At 33.8% G+C, this 19627-nt stretch overlaps 1 long non-coding RNA gene across 1 annotated transcript; it reads left to right on the forward strand.

The window, feature by feature from the left end:
- Positions 1-12343: 12343 nt before the first annotated feature.
- Positions 12344-18535, forward strand: LOC137388705 (uncharacterized). The gene is made up of 5 exons (XR_010978001.1): positions 12344-12442; positions 13135-13271; positions 15683-15795; positions 16090-16226; positions 17800-18535. It is a non-coding gene; the product is annotated as an uncharacterized lncRNA (long non-coding RNA).
- Positions 18536-19627: the final 1092 nt, after the last annotated feature.

Here is a 19627-nt window from a genome sequence, read left to right on the forward strand (position 1 = left end):
CCAAACATGCTAGAAATGCTCTAATTGAGCTAATTAGCTTATTGTAAAAATATTACAAACGTCTGACAAAAATGAAAAATTTAAGTTTCCAATTTCAACCAAACATGCTAGAAATGCTCTAATTGAGTTAATTAGCTTATTGGGAAATTATTACAAACGTCTGACAAAAATGAAAAATGTAAATTTCCAATTTCAACGAAACACGCTAGAAATGCTCAAATTGCGCAAGTAAACCTACTGTGAGAATTTTACAAACGTCTGACAAAAATGAAAAATGTCAGTTTCCAATTTCAACCAAACATGCTAGAAATGCTCTAATTGCGCTAATTATCCCATTGTGAGAATTTCACAAACGTTTGACAAAAATGGAAAATGTAAATTTCCAATTTCAACCAAACATGCTACAAATGCTCTAATTGAGCTAATTAGCTTATTGTGAAAATATTACAAACGTCTGACAAAAATGAAAAATGTAAATTTCCAATTTCAACCAAACATGCTAGAAATGCTCTAGTTGAGTTAGTTAGCTCATTGTGAAGATATTACAAACGTCTGACAAAAATGATAAATGTAAATTTCCAATTTCAACCAAACATGCTAGAAATGCTCTAATTGCGCTAATTAGCTCATTGTGAGAAATTCACAAACGTCTGACAAAAATGTAAAATGTAAATTTCCAATTTCAACCAAACACGCTAGAAATGCTCAAATTGCGCAAATAAGCCTACTGTAAGAATTTTACAAACGTCTGACAAAAATGAAAAATGTAAATTTCCAATTTCAACCAAACATGCTAGAAATGCTCTATTTGCGCTAATTAGCTCATTGTGAGAAATTCACAAACGTCTGACATGAATGAAAAATGTCAGTTTCCAACTTCAACGAAACACGCTAGAAATGCTCCAATTGCGCTAATTAACTTATTGTGAGAATAATACAAACGTCTGACGAAAATGAAAAATGTAAATTTCCAATTTCAACCAAACATGCTAGAAATGCTCTATTTGAGCTAATTAGCTCATTGTGAGAATTTCACAAACGTCTGACAAAAATGTAAAATGTAAATTTCCAATTTCAACCAAACATGCTAGAAATGCTCTAATTGAGCTAATTAGCTTATTGTGGAAATATTACAAACGTCTGACAAAAATGAAAAATGTAAAATTCCAATTTCAACCAAACATGCTAGAAATGCTCTAATTGAGCTAATTAGCTCATTGTGAAAATATCACAAACGTCTGACAAAAATGAAAAATGTAAGTTTCCAATTTCAACCAAACATGCTAGAAATGCTCTAATTGAGCTAATTACCTTATTGGGAAAATATTACAAACGTCTGACAAAAATGAAAATTGTAAATTTCCATTTTCAACCAAACATGCTAGAAATGCTCTAATTGAGCTAATTTGCTCATTGTGAAAATATTACAAACGTCTGACAAAAATGTAAATTGTAAATTTCCAATTTCAACCAAACACGCTAGAAATGCTCAAATTGCGCAAGTAAGCCTACTGTAAGAACTTTACAAACGTCTGACAAAAATGAAAAATGTAAATTTCCAATTTCAACCAAACATGCTAGAAATGCTCTAATTGAGCTAATTAGCTTATTGTGAAAATATTACAAACATCTGACATAAAAGAAAAATGTAAATTTCCAATTTCAACCAACATGCTAGAAATGCTCTAATTGAGCTAATTAGCTCATTGTGAAAATATTACAAACGTCTGACAAAAATGAAAAATGTAAATTTCCAATTTCAACCAAACATGCTAGAAATGCTCTAATTGAGCTAATTAGCTTATTGTGAAAATATTACAAACGTCTGACATAAAAGAAAAATGTAAATTTCCAATTTCAACCAACTTGCTAGAAATGCTCTAATTGAGCTAATTAGCTCATTGTGAAAATATTACAAACGTCTGACAAAAATGAAAAATGTAAATTTCCAATTTCAACCAAACATGCTAGAAATGCTCTAATTGAGCTAATTAGCTTATTGTGAAAATATTACAAACGTCTGACAAAAATGAAAAATGTAAATTTCCAATTTCAACCAAACATGCTAGAAATGCTCTATTTGAGTTAATTTGCTCATTGTGAAATTATTACAAACGTCTGACAAAAATGAAAAATGTAAATTTGCAATATCTACCAAACATGCTAGAAATGCTCTAATTGCGCTAATTAGCTCATTGTGAAAATATTACAAACGTCTGACAAAAATAAAAAATGTAAATTTCCAATTTCAACCAAACATGCTAGAAATGCTCTAATTGAGTTAATTAGCTCATTGTGAAAATATTACAAACGTCTGACAAAAATGAAAAATGTAAATTTCCAATTTCAACCAAACATGCTAGAAATGCTCTAATTGAGCTAATTAGCTCATTGTAAAAATATTACAAACGTCTGACAAAAATGAAAAATGTAAATTTCCAATTTCAACCAACCATGCTAGAAATGCTTTAATTGCGCAAATAAGCCTACTGTAAGAATTTTACAAACGTCTCACAAAAATGGAAAATGTAAATTTCCAATTTCAACCAAACATGCTAAAAATGCTCCAATTGAGCTAATTAGCTTATTGTGAAAATATTACAAACGTCTGACAAGAATGAATAATGTAAATTTCCAAGTTCAACCAAACATGCTAGAAATGCTCTAAATGAGTTAATGTGCTTATTGTGAAAATATTACAAACGTCTGACAAAAATGAAAAATGTAAATTTCCAATTTCAACCAAACATGCTAGAAATGCTCTAATTGAGTTAATTAGCTTATTGTGAAAATATTACAAACGTCTGACAAAAATGAAAAATGTAAATTTCCAATTTCAACCAACCATGCTAGAAATGCTTTAATTGCGCAAATAAGCCTACTGTAAGAATTTTACAAACGTCTCACAAAAATGGAAAATGTAAATTTCCAATTTCAACGAAACACGCTAGAAATGCTCAAATTGCGCAAGTAAACCTACTGTGAGAATTTTACAAACGTCTGACAAAAATGAAAAATGTAAATTTCCAATTTCAACCAAACGTGCTAGAAATGCTCTAATTGAGCTAATTAGCTTATTGTGGAAATATTACAAACGTTTGACAAAAATGTAAAATGTAAATTTCCAATTTCAACCAAACACGCTAGAAATGCTCAAATTACGCAAATAAGCCTACTGTAAGAATTTTACAAACGTCTGACAAAAATGAAAAATGTAATTTTCCAATTTCAACCAAACATGCTAGAAATGCTCTAATTGAGCTAATTAGCTCATTGTGAAAATATTACAAACGTCATATTACAAAATAAAAAAACTTACTGCCGTATGTAAACCTATTTGAGAAAAAGAATTTCGCAGACCGTCCCGAACATAGATGGTTTTTAGTTTGCTTTTCACATTCTACAATAGTTTTTGTCTCTTTATATTTATTTATAATACTTTTTATTGTGCTGATCAGTATTAATGTGCTAATCAGTATCATTAGTGCAAAACTTTTGATAATGAAACTAAATAACACACTCGAACTAATACCTCAAAGATTTAATACCTCAAACATTTTAGAACACTTATGAACATTCCATGAAGCACAAATGGCGAGCGCTTCATTTGTTATTTGTATGCTAGTGAGTGATCGACTGGTAGTTACAAGCTTCTTTTGAACCCTTCTTGTCAACGGGAGTGATGATGGCAGTTTCCCAGACTGGGCGATTTCTCTGGTTTTAATGCGACTTGATATATATGTTTGAGACAACGAGCTATCAAGGATGCACTAATAGTTCACATTTCCTAATATTATCAGGTCTTGAGAACTTGTTGTTTCTCATGTCGTAGATCATTTTGGTCACACCATTTTCATTAATATTTATGGGTTCTGCAATTATTTTGTTAGTTACGGGTTAATCGGATGCGCCTGCTGGTGCTGACATGAAATGGATGCGCCTGCTGTTGCTGACATAAAATGGATGCGCCTGCTGGTGCTGACATGAAATGGATGCGCCTGCTGGTGCTGACATGAAATGGATGCGCCTGCTGGTGCTGACATGAAATGGATGCGCCTGCTGGTGCTGACATGAAATGGATGCGCCTGCTGGTGCTGACATGAAATGGATGCGCCTGCTGGTGCTGACATGAAATGGATGCGCCTGCTGGTGCTGACATGAAATGGATGCGCCTGCTGCTGCTGACATGAAATGGATGCGCCTGCTGGTGCTGACATGAAATGGATGCGCCTGCTGGTGCTGACATGAAATGGATGCGCCTGCTGGTGCTAACATGAAATGGATGCGCCTGATGGTGCTGACATGAAATGGATGCGCCTGCTGGTGCTGACATGAAATCGATGCGCCTGCTGGTGCTGACATGAAATGGATGCGCCTGCTGGTGCTGACATGAAATGGATGCGCCTGCTGGTGCTGACATGAAATGGATGCGCCTGCTGGTGCTGACATGAATTGGATGCGCCTGCTGGTGCTGACATGAAATGGATATTTCGTATTATTCAGTTACCTCTAAATTAACATTATGCTGGCAATGATATATCATATTTATGTACATAATAAAACAATTATAACATTACTACTATTAAATAAAACATTTATAACATACATATACTACTGGTAAAAAACGGCAACTGTATTTGTACCAGATCGTAACCTACAAACTACTTATATTATATAGAGTTTATATAACAAATCAAAAACTAGTCCTGAACATTTTAATAATACAACTGATGGTAGTTTTGTTAGATCATTTATTGGTTCATCAGTGCAGAATTGTTTATTAAAATATGTGTTGAGAAGATCTGCGCACTTGTTGTCTTGAGTTGCTACTACGTAGGTATATGTAGAATGGTTTGCTATTACCTTTGGACAGAGGTTTGCCTATTTTATCATTGATGAATGTCTTTTTTAATATTTAGAATGTTTTTGTTGTTTTGTCTTTCTTGCTAATATTTGTTAATTAAAAATAAACCACTGTCTTTTTTGTATTTTGTTAGGGTCTTATGCTGATTATCAATAGGTTTCTTAGCTCTTTGATTGAACCATGGAGGTTGGTTTGGTGCTGGTAAGGTAATAGACTTTACTGGTACAGATGCATCAATTGCTTTTCTGAAAGAACATGCAAATTTGAGCCACGTCTCTTCAACATCGTTCATATTAGACAGCTGTTTCTCTGTATTTGCCATATGTTTATATTAGACAGCTGTTTCTCTGAATTTGCCATATGTTTATATTAGACAGCTGTTTCTCTGTATTTGCCATATGTTTATATTAGACAGCTGTTTCTCTGTATTTGCCATATGTTCATATTAGACAGCTGTTTCTCTGTATTTGCCATATGTTCATATTAGACAGCTGTTTCTCTATATTTGCCATATGTTCATATTAGACAGCTGTTTCTCTGTATTTGCCATATGTTCATATTAGACAGCTGTTTCTCTGTATTTGCCATATGTTTATATTAGACAGCTGTTTCTCTGTATTTGCCATATGTTCATATTAGACAGCTGTTTCTTTGTATTTGCCATATGTTCATATTAGACAGCTGTTTCTCTGTATTTGCCATATGTTCATATTAGACAGCTGTTTCTCTGTATTTGCCATATGTTCATATTAGACAGCTTTTTCTCTGTATTTGCCATATGTTCATATTAGACAGCTGTTTCTCTATATTTGCCATATGTTTATATTAGACAGCTGTTTCTCTGTATTTGCCATATGTTTATATTAGACAGCTGTTTCTCTGTATTTGCCATATGTTCATATTAGACAGCTGTTTCTCTGTATTTGCCATATGTTTATATTAGACAGCTGTTTCTCTGTATTTGCCATATGTTTATATTAGACAGCTGTTTCTCTGTATTTGCCATATGTTCATATTAGACAGCTGTTTCTCTGTATTTGCCATATGTTCATATTAGACAGCTGTTTCTCTGTATTTGCCATATGTTTATATTAGACAGCTGTTTCTCTGTATTTGCCATATGTTTATATTAGACAGCTGTTTCTCTGTATTTGCCATATGTTCATATTAGACAGCTGTTTCTCTGTATTTGCCATATGTTCATATTAGACAGCTGTTTCTCTGTATTTGCCATATGTTCATATTAGACAGCTGTTTCTCTGTATTTGCCATATGTTTATATTAGACAGCTGTTTCTCTGTATTTGCCATATGTTCATATTAGACAGCTGTTTCTCTGTATTTGCCATATGTTCATATTAGACAGCTGTTTCTCTGTATTTGCCATATGTTCATATTAGACAGCCGTTTCTTTGTATTTGCCATATTTTTATAAAATTATTTTATGTCTGCTTCTCTGTAGACTTGGTACCACTATTTCAGCTGTAATCACAGAGTGGTCTCTCAAATCTGGCGTTATAAATTTAGTAGCCTTGACCAGTGATGGATCATTAACACAGATCAGATCCAAGGTATTGCCATGAATTTGTGTTGGCTCAAAAATAATTTGCGTCAAGTTTTCTGATAAAATATTGAGAAACTAGGGTGATTGTGTTTATATGTGGCCTGATTCAAAACTTGAAGATTTTTTCAATTGATGCCAGGAACGTTTAGCCAGGACCGGCTTTAGTGGGGGAGAGTGAGGCAGGGTCAACAAGACAAATCAGCAGTGAGAAGTGTTACACTTTGCACTGCCGCATATCAGGTCTAATATCTATTACATCAGCAATGTACAAGGTCATTACATTGCATTTTGTAATGAGCACAAATTTCGACATCAAGGAAACCCTTTGGGGGCTTGGTTTGGTTGACATAGCTCATTATAGGGATCAGCTAATTTTTATTAGCGAACATTTCTTCCATGCCTATATGCTAGCAAAAATTGTTGTTTTCTAGTGTTCATAAATATTCAAATTTATGAAACAGTTAAAATCCTCAATAACTCAACATTTACATGAAAGGGGTATTGCTTTGATAATATAGTTTTATTTGTCTATAGAGTTGAAAAAGAATTGATACCTATTGTTGTAAACAAACAGGAGGTTGGATGACTCACTGTTGGCACTGTTGATATCAAACGGAAGGGATGCTTTCCTTTTTGTCCATTATCCTATACATAGAAGCCAAAGCACCTCGAGGAATGCATCCTAGCAGTACTAATTTCTCACTCACTTTTGAATTGAAAAACAAAAGATAAAGCAAAAAAAGAAATGACTATTCATCTCACATACACACTCGAACCAATTTTATGTCTGGGGCAATTCCAATGTTTTAAAATGCTGTTCTTTGAGACCTGTTTCTATCAGCAGTTGAAAACTGACTGTATTTTACAATGGAAGTTTTTACTTACTTAACATAGTTGACTGTGAAGATATGGGAAACCTATACCTGTAATGTCTTGTACAAATGGCTAGCATCTTTTAATGACACAAAATCTTTTTAGTACACGAAATGGTTCTATGAAAACTTGTGGAAAAAATAATCTTGACAAAAGTTATTGGATTTTTTTTAGTTTCCAGGCTCAACCAAGTTTATTTCAAAAAATTAAGTTAGAATTGGTTCTCTAACGCACTTTTTCTGCGGTAATTGCTAAACACTTTTTATTACATTATACAGAAATAGTTGTTACATACATGCAGCCAAATGTAATGTAGGTACATTGAAAAGTAGTAATTTGTAATTCTTTGAAAGATTGTTTACATTATTTAAAGAAAGTGTTTGGTATATAATTCTTTTGATGTAATTTTGTATTGCAGATATATAAGAAATGGCTAATTTTCTCAGTGCGAGCTATTTGCAACGTCATGGGACATTATCATTGGAAGAATTGAAACATGTTGTTGTTGCAGAACATGGAGTACATTTGTCGTAAGTTTCACGTCTATGCCAGATTCTATAACATAAGGTTCACATCACAGCTTTTAGTTTTTTGAGAAACCTAGCTTATTGTTAATTTCAGATATAAAAATATGTAAAACTGTTTAAGGTGGGTTATTCGCTAACGTTAAATGCAAAGAGTACATATTGTTAAACTATATTCAAAACAAATTTCGAAAAATAAACATTTAGAATATATCCTAGTTTTTTTCATCAGCACCAGATACATCTTTGAGTACATCTTTGAGTACATATTGAAACGATTTCTTCTGTGTACACAAGATGTATAGTCACATTGCTTGATCAGTGTGCAGCAGATAATTATTAAGACTATTGAAATACCTGGAATTATTTATTTGTTCTCTTTATTTCACTTTTTTTGATAACTGGATCTCGGAGACTGTTGAAGTTATAGCAACAAATTTTTATACAGATAAAGCGGCCCTTGACAAGTTTGCGGTATTTACTGAAAATGTCAGCAGGGTTACATTTGGCAGCGCACTTTGTGTTTCTTAATGTTCTAAAACTGTTAGTTAGGTTGAAATTTTGTAGGCAGATAGACAATATTAAACTAAGTAACTTTCAGTTTGACACCTAAGACGTCAGGTCAACAGGTGCTGCCGTAAATGCTGCCAAACATTTCCGTTTTCAAGCTTATAACATTAACAATTTAGAAGTAGGCCTACTTGATATTTGTTGTAATTAATCAACATAGCTCACATGTAGTGTGTAGGTTTCAAAAGTAACAAGTTACTGGTTCTAGTCCTATTTGAAGTCTTTGTTTTTTTGCAGTGGAGTAACCAGTTCTAGTTCATAATGAAATACTAATGACAGGTCCAAGCTTAGCTAGTGACTCGAATTGTATTACATCGTTATCTCGTTATCTCGACATTTTAGAACAAGCCAGCTAAGTAAATTGTCATTAAGGAAAGGTATTTGTCGTCGAGGATACAATCTGACAGCTGATATTGAAACTATCTTAAAAAAGCTATTGGTAAGTTTAATTTGCTGGACCTTATTAAGAAGTATGTAGCTTTTTTACATTTTACTGGCGTCTTATCTTCTTTCTGCGTAAGTCTACACAAATGTTTAACCTAGCACATAGTGCAGTTTACAGTGCTATTGTTGTCTCCTTGTAAATTACAAGGATTTAAAGTGTCTTGAAACTATTTTCATACAGGAGCGAGCATGTATAGGGAACATTGCGAAATGGTTTTCACTCCTTCAATTAATCAATCGTTCAGTGGACTCACCTCTTTTTTCTAGTAGTGATCCTTTCAATTACAGACAATAATAAAAATGAAAATTTTTGTTTAAATAATTAATGCAAATCTTTCTTTTATGTATAATACAAGCTTTCTTTTAACATTTTAGGAATTGATCAACAGCTCTTCTGGTCTAATTGGTTACAGAACAGTTTGGCAGATCCTCAACAACGAATATGGATTGAATGTGAGGCGGTGAGTTAATGTACTACGCTACGTTTTGCTGATATACCAGTTTTTACCAATGGTTTTAATTGGCAACATAGACAATTATTTGATAGATTAGTTGCTTTAACAATAAATCTTTTAATTTGAAACTAATTTGAATTGTGATTGGTAGTATAGAATATTCAATTGTTCATATGCAGGTATTCTAATTGCGCTGGTCTACTAAATATTTAGTGTGTTTAGTTTTAGAACTGATGTGTCTAGGGCTGGGGTGCTCAACCTTTGTCAGTTTTGGGCCACTTCTACCAGATTACAGGCTGCTTCACCCAAGAGTTTTAGTACAAAATAGTACAAAATATCAAGCATGTTTGATATTTAATCCTCTAGAGGTTAAAAGGTGCCAGGGAATCTAATAAACAGCCCGCAATCGCTGTGAATAACATTCGTGTCGAGTAAGCTTCAAGTGTTCCACTCTGTCAGGTCCAAAAACGCTATTGTTGTTCAACTTGAGGAATTTTGCTATTATTGTGATGTAAAATATCCCAATCTGAGTAGATAATCAGAGTATGTTTTACTTAGCTCAGCTCTAGCCCAATTTCACAGGCTTTCCTGATACTTGGGGGGGAAGGAGAAGAAAGAACGCTTAATACTTTTCGTAATGCTTGAAGAGTTGTCTGATCTTCAATCTTCACATTCAAGCATATACAGATATCAATTGATTTTGCATTGATAAGTTTTATCCGGCATTTTATAACTTACGCGAGTATTACTATTATATTACTATTTAACTGTTTTACAGAATGTAATTCTTATTTCAATTTAACCTATAATGTTATTTTATTCCTGTGAAATAGCTGAAATCTTCGGCACGGCTTGCATCAAGGAGTTAACTCCTTGCTTGCATGCTACTTTATTGGATTATGTGTGGTTTATCTTTAGGCGGGATGCCATGCTGCTAATGAGAATTGTTGAATTTGAAGGTGTTCAGATGAGGAAATGCCGTACACTAAAACGTCGTGTCTATTAGTGAGTGTCTAATTATTTAATTTTAATTACAACCATTATAGCTGCTTCGCTTATCATCTTTTAATTATTTTTATTAACTAAAAACAAATTTGTTTTCTTTACAAGAAATTTTATGCTAGTTTGGTAACACCCAATTATGGCGGCTCATTTATCAACTATATCGATATCAACTTTAATATCAGTTCTGAAAGTAAGCCGGAATTCATGGAATGATTTACCTGGAATCTTTCTTACTAAATAACATGCAGTTCTTCCAAGATAATTTGCAGACTGAGTACTAACTAATATTTAAAGAATTGCCAAAGTCACAGTTAATTTACTTTAATTCTAGTGTAAAAAACATGGTTTTGGCTCCATTTGAAAGCATTGTACTTATTTGTACTTATGTTTAGAAGAACTGTAAAAAATGTGTGCTAGACTATTGCATTACAATTTTTTGCAAACAGAGTTAAAGTAGTTTGTGTATATTGTTTTAATTATATTTTAATAGTTATTCACTCCTATTTGTACTTTCGTTGAATCAATAACATAGCATATTCTATATCATTGGTTGAATATTCTGGATTTCCATGATGTTACAGTGCACCAGGCCCGAATTATGTGTGGCATATAGATGGCTGGAACAAACTCAAAAAATTTGGATTTGCTGTACATGGCTGCATTGATGGATAAGAAAAGCAAACTTATGCCTCATTCACGCTAACTATTTCAACATTTTTTTTGTTTGACTTGCACAGTCAACATGAGCCATTCTTTTTTGGAATCTGTTTTAAGATTTGCTGGTAATTTTTATGACCATTTCTTATAAGTTGTGCAGTTGAATCTAGAACAACATTAATCCTATAGCCCATGAATATTTTCAAAAATAGAGACTTACCACTACAATTATCCTACAAAATATTATTAAAAGTCCAAAGGTTTAAATAAAAAATGCACCGGGAAGAGCAGACATTTGCCTACAAACTAAACTATTTTTGTATGTACCTAGTGTGAAGATTCTAGCAGCGACAACGTTTTGAAACTCACTATTCCCAGGCCGACTGAGGGCATTTTAAGAGCTATACAGTTGATAAAGCAGACAGAATTTTCCCAAAACCTGGGCATAGTCAATGTAATTTAACCCACAAAATATGATTAGAGCAAATAATTCTCATGTCTCGGTCTAAACATTTGATATTAATGAAGCATTTTAAAATTCACTAGATAATTGGCTTTTTAATGAAACAATTAATGGCTACAACATGAAATTTCATAATCGATATAGATTAATATGTATCATTAGTTGGATAAAAGTTTGTTTTAGAAAGAATATTAATAGTCATTCATTCATAAGTTATGACAATGTCAAAACAAAATTTACCAGCAATGATAATGGGATAAAAAATTACAGCATTGTCCGGGATGAAACTCAAGACTCAGAAGTGTGAAGTTGAGTAAGCTGACCATCTGCTTTGAAGATAAATAGTCTCCAAATAATAAATCTTTTGAATATCTCTTGTAACACTGGCCTAACAGCTCAGTAAACAACAAGCCTCGTTAAATGTTAAAATTTTGTCCGTATATTGTTAAACAGAAAATAACCAATGACTCTCTCACTGCAATGAAGATCTTAGGTCACAAAGATTATACTGCGGAGTTTCGGAAACTCTAAACATGTGCAAAATCTGATAACGGTCGTTAAAATATAGTACAGTTTTTATGCTTTGGTGTTCACCAGTCATCTGTATAAAAATTAAAAAATGTCAAGCTTCAATGTACAATGTACTAGCTATGAACACTTGAAATTCAAAGAATGTTGATCTGGTTTGTTCTGAGATCCTAAAGGCAAAAGCTTTATCAAATAAAAAAAACAAAGAAAATAGAATTCTGACAAAAACAATTAATTTCCATATATAATATGGATTTGAGGTTTGTGTGAAATGAACCTCTTTTTAAATTTACTATTGATCATTGGTAAAAAAACTGACATGAACTATGAAATTAAATGAAAAATATATATATGGAGTGAAGCGCCTAATATTGAGTTTAAAAACATTACCGTTTCAGGTTCTCTCGATATGTTCTGTGGTTGGAAGTGGGTGTAACCAACAATGATCCTGCTGTTATCGCTAAATATTTTTTGGATCAAGTTGAGAAGTTTAAAGGTAGGTTAATGATAGGTTTGCATTGTTTAAATGCTAGTTTTTTATTCAAGTTGGATGTTGGTAAACTTTGTACTTTTGTTGATATTTTGTTTGTAAGCAAATCAGAGGTTATAGGACTTTTAACTAGGGCGTGTAACTGGGGCATATAAGGTTAATCTTTCGACCAACTTGTCCCATTCTTCGAAATCATCTAGGAAAGAGTGTGTTCGGGGGTTATTTGACTGCAAATATGTTCATCACATATGACACTTTGAAGAAATCCTTTGTTGCAAATCTGCACTAGGCTGTTCAACCTATTCAATTTGCGGGCCGGATGTGATGTTTTGGTTGGATTCAAAATAAAGGTCTTTCCCCCCCCCCATTGCATCCATTCCAATTATAAATATTGTACTACATGACAGCTTGGGAAAGGTGAAATATTAGGTTGATCTCACCCGCTACATGACTGCATCAAGTAGTTGAAGGCCCCATGAAATAATGGTTGAAGATCGTCTGCTGGACACTACTGAACTAATTAAACAAATATGTTGGCTTCAGTGACTGACAAATGCATTATTCCATTGCCATCAATTATTTTTATTGCACAATTTCCAGGTAGTAAGCTTGTCTCCTTACTTTTTTAATTCTCACTGCGTTTGGCCTATAATTCTGCGAACATTTCTTCTTGTCATCATAAAGTAAATCTATTTTAGCTTTGCCAAAAATTGTACGTGCCGATCGAGGAACAGAGAACGTTAAGGTTGAAAGGATTCAAAGTGCACTCAGGACTGTTCATAGTGATAGCATGAGTGGGAAGTCTTTTCTCTATGGAAAGTCTACCAGAAATCAAGTAATTTTATTCTATCATTAACACTGTAGAAGAGTTATTATTACAAGAGGGTTTCTATGTTTTAATGACAAAAGTGTCGGTTTGAAGGAACATAATCTAGCAAAACAAAGCTGCAAAAGAATTTGGCTCTTAGTTGAGCAATTGTTTGCTTCAGCAGCATGTCAAGTGTCATAGAATCCGGCCCTATTCGTAAATGACAGTTCATAACAGCCTGATTCGAAATTGATTGTTTCGTAATAGAATATCACCCCTTTCTTAGTGGTGGAAACGTAAACATACCTGAGGCTATACAAAGATCATAGTGTTTTCTATTTTTATTAATAGCGAATATTTGGCTATCGCTATGTAATAGGTGAAATACAATAAAAATGCTCTTGTACAGTATCTGACATGACTTAAAATCTCACTTATGTTATTGTTGCTAGTAGCCAAATTCGAATGCTAATAAACTTTATGTGATTAACCTTGGTTTGTCTAGTCTGCTTTAGACAACCTAGCCTGTTTTCACAAGCTTTTTCCGGAGTGGCGGAAAGCGAAAAAAAAACTTGTCACATATTGCAGAAAACAGCTCTGTTCTGTGAAGTTGTCCTCTCACATGTTTAGAAACTGTCCAGTCACCTAGTTCATGTACAATACAACCATTGTAAAGCTCTTGTTGACAAAACAGTTATAATACTAGATTATGTATATTATATAATATTATATATATATAGTTATGTAAAACAGATGCACTTAACTTTCAGCTACTGGCAGTTTTATGACTTCTGTTAATCTTCAGGCTGCTAATAAAATTCAAGATGGTCACTGATATTCACGCATTTTTCTCTGATTGGCTCATGATCGGCTTCATTGGTTAGTGGTGGTTCTTTTTGATGATTGGTTGACTCTAAAATGAGCGGGGAGATAATTCTTAGATTGAGGGCAAGTTGATGTAATTTCTGATCGTTTGTTAAATGTAGAGGTTTCTAGTTTTTTTAGCAGAGAGGTTTTGTATTATTGACAAACCAGAAACCTCTACATTTAACAAACGATCAGAAATCACATCAACTTGCCCTCATTCTAAGAATTCTCTCCCCGCTCATTTCAGAGTCAACCAATCATCAAAAAGAACCACCACTCACCAACCAAGCGGAACATCAACCAATCAGAGGAAAGGGAGGAAATATCAGTCACCAGCTTGAATTTTAGTAGCAGCCTCAAGATTGACAGAAGAAGTCATGAAACTGCTAGTAGCTGAAAGTTAAGTGCAACTGTTTTACATAACTATATACATACAGTCAAACATGGATAACTCGAACTTCAAGGGACCGAGCAAAAGTGTTCGAATTATCAGAGCATTCAAGTTATCAGAGCACTGTCACAAGTCCATATATTTACTTATTTATTAGTAGATACATGTACATATACAAACTATAATATAAATCAAAAGCACAAATGGCTTTTTTCAAATTAAATGCTTCTAATGTAAAGTTTAAAACGTTTTCATGAAAAAGTATAGAGATTTTTCTATCACTTGAGATTGGTTTGTTGTTTGAGGTGATGTTATTGCCAGGACGTTTTTCATATTGACACTGGCAAAACTTGATCGTTGTTGTAATGCTCAAAAGAAAAAACATTTTTTTCTTTTGGGGTTTAACCCACGATCAATTTTGCCGTTTTTTCTTGAAGTTTATGCAGATTACCTTACTTTACCTGGGATTCGTTAAGAGCAACACTCCGAGGCAGTTCAATTAGAAGTTTTACGAGGTTTTACGGTACATTCTATATCACTCACGCTTTTTTAATAGATACTTATTGAATGTACACACGTATTCTGTGTTTAGGTCAAACGATGAATAGTTTTTTGTAGCTCAGACAACGTATACGTTTAATTACATTTTTTAAGACGTTTTAAACATTCAACATTCCGACGTTGATTCAACACGGAATCAACGTCGGAAAACTATTCATCACGGGCTAGCCGAGTCACGCACTCAAGGATTTTTGCCACGCACATACAAAACAACATGCGATTTTTGTTTTGTATGTGCGTGGCGAAAATTCTTGCGCGCATGACCCGGCTAGCCCGTGCTATTCATCGTATCGCAGTATAAATCAAATTTCACCATACTTTTAGAAAAGTCGTTGACAAAAATATTTTGCCGATGGTGGTAATAACGACGCTTATGAATTACGAAAAGATGAAGTTTACCTCTATGGCTTTGAATAAAGTGATTTTCTAAAGCGAAAACAACCGTTTCGGTAGCAGCTGGGCAAAAACACAGTTCGAATTAACAGTGTTGCGCTTACTGTTATATTGATTTCAGTTTGGTCCCTGTTTCCAATTATTTTTTTTGCAATCTTTATGTCTGTGTTATTTAAACAATATTTATTGTGTTATATTATGTGAAATGTAATGTAAAATATTTCAGCGGATAGAAAGGTTTTGGCGAAGTTTGAGGGAAGGTTGCCTTCAGCCATTTATACACTTGTTTGATGACTTGGAATCTAAAGGACAGATATCTACAGCTAACGAAACCCATATGTATGTGTGTAGAAGTAACAGTTGATTTTGGTGTTTGCTTCCTATTGTTAGCCACAGTGGCACAAGTTAGTCAGCAGTGGCACAAGCTATCAACTACCAATGTGTGATCAATTGTCTTGTTGTCACAACTAATTTATTACGAAAGTATGGAGCTTATTAATAGGTCATATTATAGTTCAGAAACTATGTCTTGTGGGCAGGCATTACCTTACATTACAATCAAGATGAACAAATTGTTGTGTAAATTACTATTTTAATAGTATTACAAATGATCGACTGTCATTTCTTTTCTAGCGAAGCAATAAGATTTTCCTTCATGGACATAATTTGAGAACAGCTGAAAATCTTTAAAGAGCGATGGAATACACACAGAATAAGACCAAAAAAGGATGGAGACGCTTATGGTGTCCCTAAAGTTTTGTATTTAACGGGTGCGATGATCTACTATGTCATTTGCACACTATACAAGTTATTGAGACTTATGGCGGATTAGAGTGTCCCGGGTTTGCAATCCGAGTTGATAAACAGAGTTGTAAGCCCAGTATTACAATCTGAGTTCACAAACTCGAGTTTGTAAAAATATGGTGCAATATACTGGTATTACGTGGTATTACGGTAGCATAACCGTGGATCTGGTATTATTAACAATGGTATATCAATAGGCACCCGTTAGCTAATAGAAATTAAACTATGTATGTACTGTAAAACTATGTATGTAACCATGTTGTCAACCCAAGTTCAACAACTCGGGTTGAGAACATGGAACATGGGGCACTATAAGGCTCCATAGAGACTGGTAATGCTTTTATTTTCTACTGCAAAAACCAGTTTCTATTGTGTTGCATTGATGTATATAGCATGATGTTATATATGTGATTGTGATTTTTTCCATTACCGTGCCAGTGTGAATATATCAATGCTAATCAATGCAGTCCGATTATTACAGTGCAAAGTAAAACCATTACCGGTCTCCATTACCTGTGTAGTGTGCAGGTAATGGAGCCCTTTGTGCTTTTGGTTTGGTCTGCGAATTTAACTTTGTAAACCTGTAAGGAAATTCAATTACAACATTTGGAGTTATCGGGTCCGCTTGGGTTTTTGTTCTGGTTGAATTTTTACTTTATGCATCGCCGGTCTATATAGAGAAGCGTTTCCCAATCTGTGGCAAGAGCCTTTATTGGACAGTGTCGCTCGGTTGACACCTTGCTGATAGTTCTTTTTTTAGAAGTTATCTATTTGATGTCATTTATTATCTATTAATCCGTCATGAATTTGAAAATTATGTCAATATTTGTGAATATATCTTTTAATCTAAAACCAACATATGGAATTTGAATTTGCTTCTAGATCCTCAAATATTAACAATCTTGTTTCAAACGATACCTGTAAATCTATTTTGGGATTTTGTGAATAATTTAATCAATTGTTGTGTTTTCGTTGGACCAGACTATTTTTCAGTCCGGAAAGCAAGGATGGTTCAATGATAATATAAGAGATTTAGTGTTTGTGCTTGTATATGAACTATGTTTTTACACCAAATCATTCTTGACTCATACATAACATTTTCTATATACAGTCAAACATGAATAACCTGAACTTCGCGGGACCCAGCGAAAGTTTGGTCAAATCAAATTTCACCAAACCTTTAGAAAAGTCATTGACAAAAATATTTTGCCGATGGTAGTAATAACGACGCCTATGAATTACGAAAAGTTGAGGTTTACCTCTATGGCTTTGAATAAAGTGATTTTCTAAAGCAATAACAACCGTCTTGGTAGCCATTGGGCAAAAAACTGTTCGAGTTAACAGAGTTGAGGTCGAGTTATCTAAAACAATTTATCATTATGTGGGAACGGACCAAAGAAACCGTTCAAGTTAACCATGTGTTTGAGCTATCCGAGGGCGAGTTATCCATGTTTGACTGTACATGTAGTTTATTTGGATATTAGAAAGTCATCAAATAGGTAGGTATTCTGGTTCACCTATTTCAATTTCTATTTATAGATTGCCATCGATATCTATATTCTGTCTCATCGGTTCAGCTAGAGATGGCAAAAGAATATACTAAGACAGTGCCAGATGTATACTCATCATTTAAAACCTTGGCAACTAAAATACCACAGGACTGCTCATTTTCCTGTAGCTCTCCCATGGAAAAACAGCGCATGGAGCTAGAAATGCTGCTGTCAGAAATAAACCGAGTATCATATCTGTTGTGATTTTTGACACACTCTTTCTCTTATACTATAGTGATTATTTTATAAAACTATGGGCATTAGTCTTTTCAAGAAAAGACAGACTCTGATATAGTGTCTTTTAATGTGTGCATTATTGTGCAGTACTCGAGAATCAACTGCTGACTTTGGTAGAAATAAGACTTATTATGTAAATTTAGTTTCTTGAAAAGTATTGTATTTTTATTAAATTTTGGGTTACCATAGAAGACAAGAATAAATGGCATTAGTTCTTGAAAAATGATGAATGCTTTTGTCAATTTGTCCAAGTGATCTTATACTATTCTATTAGGCTAATAAGTTCTGTATTTTAAGGAAATTCATGCTTCGTATGAAAGTGAACTGGTTCATTTATGGCTATTCTGTAATTATAGTATACATGACTGTTTACTTTTACGAGCATGTCATAGAAATCTGTTTTTTCAGTTGAATGTAATATCCTTACCCATAGATATAGTAAACCCTAGATTGGTGAATAGCTATCATTACAATGGAGCAAAATTGAGGCACATAATTGGCTGTTGTTCTAATAACGTTACGTCGCAGTGATGTGCGTCAGAGCCTTCCATTGACCAATGAGTTTAGTAGTGAAAGCATGCTTGTCATACTAGTTTTTAAGTCATAAACATAACAATAAGACCAAATTCTTAGTGAAATGTCATCAGGGGTGACTACAACACCCCAGGTATTTCATGAATTGCCTATAACAATACAGAACTTGCACTCAAATCAAGAAGTTCTCAAGCTATCTATGCCAATTAAAGACACCGAGCCTGCTTGTGGAAAATAATAGGAAAACTTTCATCATCAGTTTTGAGACAGCAACCAAATCTGTACATGGCATTGCTCAATATCTTTTCAGCAACTACCCTCACATCAACTACTTCCTAACCTTTAAAGGTTGACATGCAACAAAATTCTTTTGTTGCATGTCAACATGATGTCACATGATCAGATAACGACTAGACCAAGCTGAACTGCAACTGTAAACTAGCGAGCATTTATATTTGGCAAGGGCTCTTCGGTAAAACCGGAAGTGTTTGTCATAAACTAGTGCTACGAGAAGTTTTATATTGAGCCTTTTATTGGCCTTTCAATTTACGTGAAAAACATCACATGTCAAAACAATAACCAAATCGTTTGACTACGTCAGATAAATTGATTCCAATCTACGGCGGTTTTGTGATGGCGGCGATTAACTGTTTGTTTTTGAGCTTTCAAGAGCTTGTAATCACATTTCCACATATTTTGCACCTACAACACAGCAGAGTGAGACATGGTGAATCCTCTGATATCAAATAACTGTGTAATATGAATTTTGTTGCAAGTCAACCTTTAAGATCAACCAGGATCACATTGAGATTCTGTTTTTCAAGATACGATCCAAGGGTGGCTATAACAATAACTCGGATGTGCAGTGCTTTAGATCTGCACTTTGAGCACTTCTCATAAAAGCAGTTATCACACCAAGTCCTAATGCTAACTGTAATGATTTGGATATAATCGCTATATTAAAATCAGATTACACTATGCCGCTTCAAAGCAGGAATCTAGTTCAAGCAACCTTAGACAAAACTATCTGGTCTAGTTATTTTCAG

This window comes from Watersipora subatra, chromosome 2 (assembly GCF_963576615.1).
Source record: "Watersipora subatra chromosome 2, tzWatSuba1.1, whole genome shotgun sequence".
Taxonomy (NCBI): domain Eukaryota; kingdom Metazoa; phylum Bryozoa; class Gymnolaemata; order Cheilostomatida; family Watersiporidae; genus Watersipora; species Watersipora subatra.